This window comes from Canis lupus, chromosome 30, assembly GCF_011100685.1.
Source record: "Canis lupus familiaris isolate Mischka breed German Shepherd chromosome 30, alternate assembly UU_Cfam_GSD_1.0, whole genome shotgun sequence".
Taxonomy (NCBI): Eukaryota; Metazoa; Chordata; class Mammalia; order Carnivora; family Canidae; genus Canis; species Canis lupus.
Genome location: NC_049251.1, coordinates 38,626,555 through 38,638,527, shown reverse-complemented (window position 1 = coordinate 38,638,527; position 11,973 = coordinate 38,626,555).

The window sequence follows — 11,973 nt, the reverse complement described above, 5'->3', positions numbered from 1 at the left end:
GTGTGTGTGTGTGTGTGTGTGGTGGAGCATTGTGTGAAGCTCTCCAGGCCTACCTGGGGCAGAGGAGTCAGGTGAGTGCTCTCTTGTCCCAGGCGCATTGACCTCACAGGTGGAGAGATACAGGCAAGAAGGGGAGCCCAGGCCACAACAGTCTGACCTCCTGTCAGCCTGAGAGAAAGCCAGAGGTCTCCAGAGCCCTGGCCCAGTCCCAGTTTCCCTTACAGAGACAAGGCTGGGGGAGGGGCAGGGTCAGCCCAAGCCACTGAGCCCATAAAGGAAGGACCCCAACCAGACCCAGGAACCCTAAGACAAGCTGAAGAACATATTCCTTTGCTTCACAGACGGCAGTGGGGAACCAGTCCAGCCTCTGGCCAGGATGTGTTTTTGGCTTCTAACACCAAGGCCTACCTCACCTTTCCCTCTCATCTGCAGCTGGCTGCCACAGTTGAGCAGCTGCACATCAAACAGGGGTGTCTCCCTTAGGGGATCCGAGGGACTGAGGACACAGGCACTAGAGTCAGCTCCTTGGGCTGGACCAGGTGGCCAGTCACAAACAAGCCCCAGTGCACCTACATCATCAGCTGGGCCCTCCTGGACCGCATAGCCTTGACTGGGGGAAAGGGAGCTTTAGGACACCGGGGGGTCCTGCAGGGATTTAGGGGATGAATTCCTCCTGATACTGGCCGCCTCTTTGCAGCATCCACAGCAGCATGACCACCCCCAGACTCACTGCAAGCCTCAGTGTGAAAACATTGAGCTTTGTACCCACCCTACCTCTCACACTTGGGTCCCTGCCCAGGGGGCTGCTGGAAGGGGAACTGGTCTCACCAGTTGGGGAAAGGTTTTAGGCAGTCACTGTTTTCAGGATTAGTCCTCCCTCCCTTCCTCCCTATCTACCTTCTCTCCTTTCCTCCCCACCTCCCCACATACTCCCAGGCTCTGTGCCAGGCTCTGGGATAATAGGTCAAGCAGAGTGTCCTGAAAAGTTCCCCTCTCTGAGGCCATGCTGTCCTCAAGTGGGCACCCAGGGCTGGGGGAAAGGGAAGGGCCTCCCTCATAGGAGGTGATGGTGGGTGTGAATGTGGAGGGGGCAGTGGGAGCAAACTTAAGGTGAGGCTGTCCAGGCAGAGGGCCCAGCTTGTGCACAGAAGGCTTCTGATGCTGTCAACTATAGTCACCCTTGGCTGAATCACAAGTAAAGGCTTCGTGTTCTTAAAACTGATATTTAATACATTAAAATCATGTAATAAGGGCTGCCTGGCTGGCTCAGTCAGTAGAGCATGTGACTCTTGATCTCAGGGTTGTGAGTTCAAGTCCCACATTGGGTGTAGCGATTACTTAAAAATAAAATCTTAAAAAAAAGTAAAATAAAAAAGAAAATTACATAACTAAACATGATTGTCAAAATAAAAATCACAGGGCAGCCCGGGTGGCTCAGCGGTTTAGTGCCACCTTCAGCCCAGGGCCTGATCCTGGAGACCCAGGATCGAGTCCTATGTCAGGCTCCCTGCATGGGGCCTGCTTCTCCCTCTGCTTCTCTTTTTTTTAATTTTTTTTTTTATTTTTTTTTTTTTATTTATGATAGTCACAGAGAGAGAGAGAGGCAGAGACACAGGCAGAGGGAGAAGCAGGCTCCATGCACCGGGAGCCTGACGTGGGATTCGATCCCGGGTCTCCAGGATCGCGCCCTGGGCCAAAGGCAGGCGCTAAACCACTGCGCCACCCAGGGATCCCATCCCTCTGCTTCTCTCTCTCTCTCTCTCTCTCTGTCTCTCATGAATAAATAAATAAATAAATAAATCTTTAAAAAATAAAAATAATTAAAAAAAATAAAAATAAATAAAAATAACAAAATACAACTAAAAGGCAACCTACAGTATGGGAGAAGATATTTGCAAATGACATAATCAATAAAGGGTTAGTACCAAATTATATAAAGAATGTATACAACTCAACACCCAAAAACCAAGTAATCCAATTAAAAATGGGCAGAGGACATGAACAGATATTTCTTCAACGAAGACTTACAGATGGCCAACAGATACATGAAAAGATATTCATCATCACTCTTCATCAGGGAAATGGAAATCAAATATACAATGAGATACCACCTTATACCTGTCACTATAGCTAAAATCAAGAACGCCAGAAACAACAAGTGTTGGTGAGGATGTAGAAAAAGGATCCCTCTTGCACTTTTGGTGGGAATGCGAACCGGTGCAGCCACTGTGGAAAACAGTATGGAGATTCCTCTAAAAGTCAAAAAGATAACTATCTTATGATCCAGCAATTGCACTACTGGATATTTACCCAAAGAATACATTAACACTAATTCAAAGGGATGATGCATCCCTACAACTATAGCAGCTATTTATAACAGCAAATTATGGAAGCAGCCCACATGTCATCAATTAACTAATGGATAACGAAGATGAGAAGGGGAGCTTGGCTGGCTCAGTCAGTGAAGAATGAGACTCTTGACCTTGAGTTACAAGTTCAAGCCCCACTTTGGATGTAGAGATTACTTAAAAATAAAATTTTGAGACGCCCGGGTGGCTCAGCGGTTGAGGGCCTGCCTTTGGCCCAGGGCGTGATCCTGGAGTCCTGGGATCGAGTCCCACGTCGGTGGGATCGAGTCCCACGTCGGGCTCCCTGCATGGAGCCTGCTTCTCCCTCTGCCTGGGTCTCTGCCTCTCTTTCCCTTTCTCTGTGTCTCTCATGAATAAATAAAATCTTGAGAAAAATAAAGAAGATTATATATATATATATATATATATATATATATATATTACTTAGCCATAAAAAATGAATTCTTGCCATTTGTAATGACATGGATGGAGCTAGAGAGTATAATTCTAAGTGAAACAAGTCACTCAGAGGAAGACAAATACCATATGATTTCACTCATATGTGGAATTTAAGAAATAAAACAAATGAACAAAGGGACAAAAAGAGACAAACCAAGAAACAGACTCTTAACTATAGAGAACAAACTGATGGCCACCAGGGAGGAAGTGGGGTTGGGGGTGGGGGTAAAAGAGGTAATGGGGATTAAGGAGTGTGCTTGTTGTGGTGAGCAATGGTGATTAAAAAATAAAAACCTGGGGTGCCTGGGTGGCTCAGCGGTTGAGCATCCGCCTTTGGCTCAGGGCATGATCTCGGGTCCAGGGATCAAGTCCTGCATTGAGCTCCCCACAGGGAGCCTGCTTCTCCCTCTGCTTGTGTCTCTGCCTCTCTCTGTCTCTCTCATGAATAAATAAAATATTAAAAAAATAAAAACTTATACACATTTCATTTTAAAATAAACACAAGGGCAGCCTGGGTGGCTCAGTGGTTTAGCGCCACCTTCAGTCCAGGGCCTGATCCTGGAGAACTGGGATCCAGTCGCACATTGGGCTCCCTGCATGGAGCCTGCTTCTCCCTTTGCCTGTGTCTCTGCCTCTCTCTCTCTCTCTCTGTCTCTCGTGAATAAATAAATAAAATCTTTTAAAAAAATAAAATAAATACAAAAAGGCATGAAAAAAATCACAAAATACAGAAAAGTTAAGGAAACAAGCAAAAAAAATTAGTAAACTCCTTCTGTCCCCAATGCTCTAACAGTCCTAGCTGGCTTTTTTTTCCATGCATATGCAACTGTGACAAATAAGAAATATGTATTTGGTCTCTGCTCTCAGTTCCTGACACAGAGCAACAGAATCCCTTGAAGTTTCATAGGTAATCGGAGCCTCTTCTGTTCTAATGAGGTGACTCCTGGTGGCTCCTGAAGCTTTGGGGTGGGGGCACAAATAGCACTAGGATAAAGGCTGCTCTGAAATTGTCCTAACAAAGCTTGAAAGCAAACCTTGAATAGATCTAACTTTTAAAAAAGTAATTTAAATGATATGGGAACAAAGTCCAAAAGTATCGAAAAGAAAATGACTGAATTCAGCATCTACAACATCAAAAACACAGCATCTATCACCTACTCAAAAATTACCAGGAATGCAAAGAAGGAAGAAAGTAGGAGCTATTACAGGAAGAAAAATCAATCCATGGAAATAGACCCTGAAATGATAGGGATGATGTAATTAGCAGATAGGGACATTTAAAAACAGTGGTTATAAATATGTTCCATGTGTTCAAGAAGGTAGACAAAAATCTGAACATGATGAGAAGAGATAAATTGAAGATATTAAAGAAGGAATTTCTAGAGGAAAAAAAAGGTCAACAAAGTATGAGGTTAACAGATTAGTCATTGCAGAGAAAAGATCAGTGAACCTGAAGGCAGTGAAGTTGAGTAGAAGCTATCCAAAATAAAAGCTAGAAAAAGAGACTGAAAATGATGAAGAGAACATCAGTGTTTTGGAAGACAATATCAAGAGATCTAACACACAGGTAATTGGAATCCAAGAAAGAAAGAGGAAGAAGATAGAATAATATTTGAAGAAATGGTCAAAATTTCCCCTAAGTTGATGAAAACTGTAATTCTACAAACCCAAGATCCTCAATAAACCCCAAGGAGAAGAAAACTACACCAAGGCAAATTATAGTAAAATTGCTTAGGAAAAAAATGATAAATCTCTTTGAAAAAGGTAGAGAGTAAAGGCTTATTATGCACAGGGGAATGAAAATGACACCAAACTTCCCCTCAGAAACTATGTAAACTAGAAGATAGTTGAGGGCTGTTTGGATGCCTCAGGCATTAAGCATCCAACTTTGGCTCAGGGTCCTGGGATTGAGTTAAAATCAGGCTTCACGCTCAGCAGGGAGTCGACTTATACCTCTCCTTCCCCCTTTCTCCCTCCCCCACTTGTGCTCTCTGTCTCTCTCTCAAATGAATAAATAAAATCTTTTTTAAAAGATAGTTGAATGCTATCTCTAATGTGCTGCAAGAAAAAAAAAGCCATCCTCCTAGAATTCTATATTAAGGAAAAAATCTTTTAAAAATGAAGGCAAAAAAAAAAAAGGCAAAAAAAAAAAAAATGAAGGCAAATTTTGTTAAATTCTCATTTTGTTTTCTCAGCACCTAAAAGAATTAAGAGAAAAATGGACTGGTATTATATAAAACAATCTTTTTTTTTTAACTCTACTATATCTCAATACAACAACATAGTAAATGAAAGTATTATAAAAAATAAAAAGGAAGGCAAAATAAAGTTTTTCACAAAACAAAAGTGGAGATAATCGCCAGCAGAACTGCATATAATAAATGTTAAGAGAAGTTCATTAGTCAGAAGAAAAATGATACCAGATGGAAATCTACACAAAGGAATGGAGAGGGGATCCCTGGGTGGCTCAGCGGTTTAGCTGGTCCAGTATCGGTCCTGGAGACCCGGGATCGAGTCCCACATCGGGCTTCTTGCATGGAGCCTGCTTCTCCCTCTGCCTATGTCTCTGCCTCTCTCTCTCTCCCTCTGTGTGTCTCTCATGAATAAATAAATAAAATCTTTTTAAAAAATCTTTAAAAAAACAAAACAAAGGAATGGAGAACATTGAAATTATAAATATGTGGAAGAATATAAAAGATAATATTTTCTGGGGACACTTGGGTGGCTCAGTGGTTGAGCGTCTGCCTTCGCTCAGGTTGTGATCCCAGGATCCTGGGATCAAGTCCCACATCAGACTCCCCGCAGGGTGTCTGCTTCTCTCTCTACGTCTCTGCCTCTCTTTGCGTCTCATGAATAAAACCTTTATTTTTAAAAGATTTTATTTATTTATTCATGAGACACAGAGACACAGGCAGAGGGAGAAGCAGACTCCATGCAGGGAGCAGGATGTGGGACTCGATCCCAGGACCCTGGGGTCACAACCTGAGCCATAGGCAGATGCTCAACTGCTGAGCCACCCAGGCATCCCTGCTCTAAGTTGATTGTTGACTAAATCAAGTCTGCCATTCTATTTATTTAGAAAAAAAATAAGTTACCTTTGGGGTATTCTCGTGAACCAACTTTTATTGTAAAAACTGGTAAGTAAAATGGAAAGAATCAAGTATTTTTTTCTGCCTCTCTTATATCTTATATAAATTATATTTTAGGATTACCAAATATGAGAGTTGGTGAGGGAAAATTCTTTTTTTTTTTAAGAGTTTATTTATTTATTCATGAGAGACACAGAGACACAGGCAGAGGGAGAAACAGCCTCCATGCAGGGAGCCCGATGTGGGACTCAATCCCAGGACTCTGGGATCATGACCTGAGCCAAAGGCAGACACCTAACTGCTGAGCCACCCAGGCGTCCCTCTTTTTTTTTTTTTTTTTAAGATTTTACTTGTTTATGAGAGTGAGGCAGACACGGGCAGAGGGAGAAGCAGGCTCCTCACAGGGAGCCCAACGCAGGACTTGATCCCTGGTGGGGGATCAGGCCCAGAGCCGAAGGCAGGCGCCCAACCGCTGAGCCACCCAGGCGTCCCGGGAAAATTCTTTTTTATTGTGATGAAATACACATACAATTTACCGCCTTAACCATTTTTCTGTGTCGAGTTCAGTGGTATTAAATACATCCACATTGTCGAGCAGCCATCACACCGCGTCCACCACTTTCCATCTTGTCCAACTGGAAGTCTGTACCCACTAAACAGTAATACCCCAACCCCCCCTCCCCGGCCCCGGGCAGCCACCATTCTGCTTTCTGTGTTTATGGTTTTGATTACTGTAAGTACAGAAGTGGAATCATACAGTATTTACCTTTTGTGACTGGCTTGATTGATGTCCCTTAGCATCGCGTCCTAAGGTTCTCACGTGTGTAGCAGAATTCCGTTCCTTTTTAAGGCCGTGCAATAGGCCATCGTGTGCATATGCTACGTTTTGCTTTTCCAGTCCTCTGCCCACGGACACTTGAGCTGCTCCCAGGCTTAGCTCCTGGGAATAATGCTACCACAAACACGGGAGTCCAAATGTCTCTTCAAGATCGGCCTTCAGGGCGCCTGGTGGCTTGTCGGTTGAGCATTTGCCTGTTCAGGTCCTGATCCCAGGATCCTGGTTTGAGCCCCACCTCGGCCCCCCTGCTCAGCAGGAAGCCCGCTTCTCCCTCTCCCTCTGCCACTCCCCCCACTTGTGCTCTCTGGCTCTCTCTATCTCTCTTTCAAATGAATAAATAAAACCATTTATTTATTTTTTTTTAAAGATCCTGCTTTCAATTCTTTTAAATATATACCCAGAAGTGGAATTGCTGGATCATATGATAATTCTATTTTTAATTTTTTTACAAAACTCATACTGTTTTCCATACCAATGGTACCACTTTCTGTTGCTGCGACAGTTCACAAGGGCTCCAATTTCTTCACACCTTTGCCAACACTTGTTTTCTGTTTGTTTTTCTGTAGTAGCCGTCCTAATAAGTGTGAAGCAGTACCTCAGTGTAGTTTAGATTTGCATTTTCCCTAATAGGTAGTGATGTTGAGCGTCTTCATGTGTTTATTGGCCATTTGTATATGTTCTTTGAGAAATGTCTATACAAGTCCTTTGCCCACTTCTTTTTTTTAAGGTTTTATTTATTTATTTATTTATTTATTTATTTATTTATTTATTTATTTATGATAGACATAGAGAGAGAGAGGCAGAGACACAGGCAGAGGGAGAAGCAGGCTCCATGCAGGGAGCCCAACACGGGACTTGATCCCGGGACTCCCGGACACGCCCTGGGCCAAAGGCAGGCGCCAAACCGCTGAGCCACCTAGAGATCCCCCCTTTGCCCACTTCTGAATCAGGTTGTTTTGCTGTTGAGTTTTAGGAGTTCTCTTTATAGTCTAGATACTAACCTGGTGTCAGATGTATGATTTGCAAATCTTTCCCTCCATTCTATGGGTTGAATTTTTATTCCATGGATACTGTCTTTTGAAGCATAAAATCTCTTAATTTTCATGAGTCCAATTTGTCTATTTTTTTTGTTTGGTTTAGTGTCATATCCAAGAAATCATTAAGGAATCTAGTATCACGAAACTTTTGTCCTGTTTTCTTCTAAGAGTTTTATTAACTTAGGTCCTACATTTAGGTTCTTGATCCATTTTGAGTTAATTTCTGTATATGGTATAAGACAATATTCAACTTCATTCTTGGGTATGTGGATACACAATTTTCCCAGCACCATTTGTGAAAACAACTATCCTTCCCCCATTGAATGGTCTCGGCACCCTTGTCAAAAATAATTCGACCATATATGTGAGGGTGTATTTCTGGGCTTTCTGTTCTAGTCCACTGGTTTTTATGTTTATATTTATGCCAATACCACAGGGACCCTGCGGGGAGCCTGATGTGGGACTCGATCCCCCATCTCCAGGATCACACCCCTGGGCCGAAAGCAGATGTTCAACCATGAGCCACCCAGGCCTCCCAATATCTGTCTTTTAACTGGAGAATCTAACCCATTTATATCTGAAGTAATTACTGATGAGTAAGGATGTCTGTCATTGTGCTGTTTGCTGTATGTCCTATAGTTTTTTTGTCCCCCATTTCCTGCATTCACATCTTCTTTTGGGTTAAGTTGATTTTCTTTTTGTAGTGAAATGTTTAAATTCCTTTCTCATTTCCTTTTGTGTATATTGTAAAGCTGTTTTCTTTGTAGTTACTGTGAGAATCACATTTGACATCTTTTTTTTTAATTTTTATTTATTTATGATAGTTACAGAGAGAGAGAGAGGCAGAGACACAGGCAGAGGGAGAAGCAGGCTCCATGCACCGGGAGCCCGACGTGGGATTCGATCCCGGGTCTCCAGGATCGCGCCCTGGGCCAAAGGCAGGCGCTAAACCACTGCGCCACCCAGGGATCCCCTCACATTTGACATCTTAAAGCCAGAACTTTCTAATTTGAGTTTATACCAACCTAACTTTAATAACATACAAAAGTATTCTGGGTGTCTGGTTGGTTTAGTCAGTAAAGCATGGAACTCTCAATCCTGAGGTTGTGAGTTCAAGACCCATGTTGGGCATGGAGCCTATTTACAAACAAAAAACTTCTGTTCCTTTACGACTTTATCCTCAGTCTTTTTGGTTGTTGATGCCACAGAATTACATCTTTATACATTATGTGTCCAAAAACATAAATTAATGATTCTTTTAAATGCATTAGTCTTACAGATTACATAGAAAAAAGATTTGGAATTACAACAAAGTTGTAGTATACTAGCTCTTACACTAATAATTGTGCTTTTTCGAAAATGAGATAGTCTCTTAAAGTGGGTAGAAACCAAAAAATACAGGTTTTTTTCATCCTTTTATATGATAAAAAGATAGGCTGAGTAATATTCCATTGTATATACTTATACAATAAAAAGATATTTTAAGAATCTTAATTTGCATATTCATCTGGGAAAAAAGAAACAAAAATTAGGAACTTGGAATGATGGACTTCTGGACATTTGATAATTTTAAGGAATTGTTAATTTTACATTTTAGGTCTAATAATAGTCATATGTTTTTGTTTAAAAAGAATCATTACCTTGAATATATATATACTGAAGAATTACAGATGATGTTATATGAAGCTTGGGATTTGCTTCAGGTAATTCCGTATGAGCAGGGTATGGAGAGTACAGACGAAATAAGATTATCTGTATTTGGTAGTTGTTAAAAATGAGTGATGGGATCGTTATTTTCTTTACCTCTGTATAGATAGAAAATTTCCATAAAAAGGAAGTAACCATACTCATTTAGACACATGTATGTGTGTAGTTTTATATATGTATACAGCAGTTCTTCCCCGCCCTCCCCCCCGCCCCCACCATCCGCAGTTTCACTTTCTGTGTGTGTGTGTGTTTGCTTTTTGTGGTTTTACCTGTAGTCAAGCGTAATCTGGAAGCAGATGATCCTGCCATATGTCAGAAGGTCACTAGTAGCCTAATGTTACATCACAGTAGCTGTGTCATTCACCTCACTTCATGTCATTATTTAGGCATTTTGTCATCTCACATCATCACAAGAAGGGTGAGTATAGTACACTAGGATATTTTGAGACAGAAAGACCACATTCGCATAACTTTTTTTAAAATTACAGTTGAGGGAATCCCTGAGGGGCTCAGTGGTTTAGTGCCTGCCTTTGGCCCAGGGCGTAATCCTGGTGTCCTGGGATCGAGTCCCACATCAGGCTCCCTGCATGGAGCCTGCTTCTCCCTCTGCCTGTGTCTCTGCCTCTCTCTCTCCTCTGTGAATAAATGAAATGAATAAATAAATGAAATCTTAAAAAAAAGAATATTAAAAAAAATAAAATTACAGTTGACACCCAATGTTACAGTAGATTCAGGTGTACCATATAGGGAGTCAACAACTCTGTTATGCTCTGCCCACTGCAAGTGTAGCTACATCTGTGACCAGACAACACTACAGGACCATTAACTATATTCATTATGCTGTACCTTTCATCCCCGTGATCTATATATTCCTCCGCTGGAAGCCTGTATCTCCTACTCTCCTGCACCCGTTTGGCCCATTCCTGCAGCCCATCTGGCAACTATCAGTTTGTCCTCTGTATATATGAGTCTGCTTCTGCTTTGGTTCTTTTAGATTTCACACCCAACTGAAGTTTGGTTTTGTCTTTTTCTGACTTATTTTACTTAATATAATACTCTCTAGGTCCATTGATGTTGTTGCATATGGCATGGTCTCATTATTTTTATGGCTGAGTAATATTCCGTTGTATACATATATACCACATCTTTGTCCACTCATTTATCAATGGGCACGTAGGCTGCTTCCATATCTTGGCTATTGTAAATAGTGCTGCAATAAACATAGGGGTACATAGATTTTTTCAAATTAGTGTTTTCATTTTCTTTGGGTAAATATCCAGTAGTGGAATTATGAGATTATATTTCTATTTTTAAATTTTTGAGGAAACTCCATACTGTTTTCCACAGTGGCTGCACCAGTTTGCATTTCCACCAATAGTGGACAATGATGGTTCCTTCTTCTCCATATCCTTACCAACACTTATTTCTTATTTTTTTGATTTTATTTATTTGTAGCTAGCCATTCTGACTGGTGTGATGTGACATCTCATTGTGGTTTTGATTTGCATTTCCCTAATGATTAGTGATGTTGACTATTTTTTCATGTATCTGTTACTATCTGTATGTCCTCTTTGGGAAAATGTCTATTCAGGTCCTCTGACCATTTTTTAATTGAATTGGGTTTTGGGGTTTCTTTTTGGTTTTGAGTTCTAGAAGTTCTCAATAGATTTTAGGTATTAAGTACTTTTTAGATATATCATTTACAAATATATTCTCCCATTCAGTAGGTGTCTTTTCATCTTGTCAATGGTTTCCTTCACTGTGCAAGCTTTTTATTTTAGTACCAAAAGTTCATTTTTGCTTTTGTTTTCCTTGTTTGAAGAAACACATCTAGAAAAATGTTGCTAAAACCAATGTCAGATAGATTACTGCTAATGCTTTCTTTTTTTTTTTATGTTTTCTTCTAAGAGTTTGTTTTAGGTGTCACATTTAGGTGTTTTTTTGTGGTGCAAGAAAGCAGTCCAGCTTCATTCTTTTGCGTGTAGCTGTCCAGTTTTCACAGCACCTCCTATTAAAGAAATTATCTTTTCTCCACTGTATATGCTTGCCTTCTTTGTCATAGATTGACCATATAACTGTGGGGTTTATTTCTGATCTCTCTGTTCTGTTTCATTGATATATGTGTCTGTTCTTGTGCTAGTATCATACTGTTTTGATTATTATAGCTTTGCAGTATATCTTACAATCTAGAATTGTGATACCTCCCACTTTGTTCTTTCTCACGGTTGCTTTGGCTATTCAGGGTCTTTTGTGATTCCATACAAACGTTAGTATCATTTGTTCTAGTTCTGTGAAAAATGCTATTGGCACTTTGATAGGGACTGTATTGAATCTATAGATTGCTTTGGGTAGTATGGACATTTCAACAATATTCTCCCAATCCATGAGCATGGTATATCTTCCTCTTTGTGTCATCTTCAATTTCTTTCGTCAGTGTTTTATAGTTTTCAGAGTACAGGTCTTTCACCTCCTTGGTTAAGTTCATTGTCAGGTAT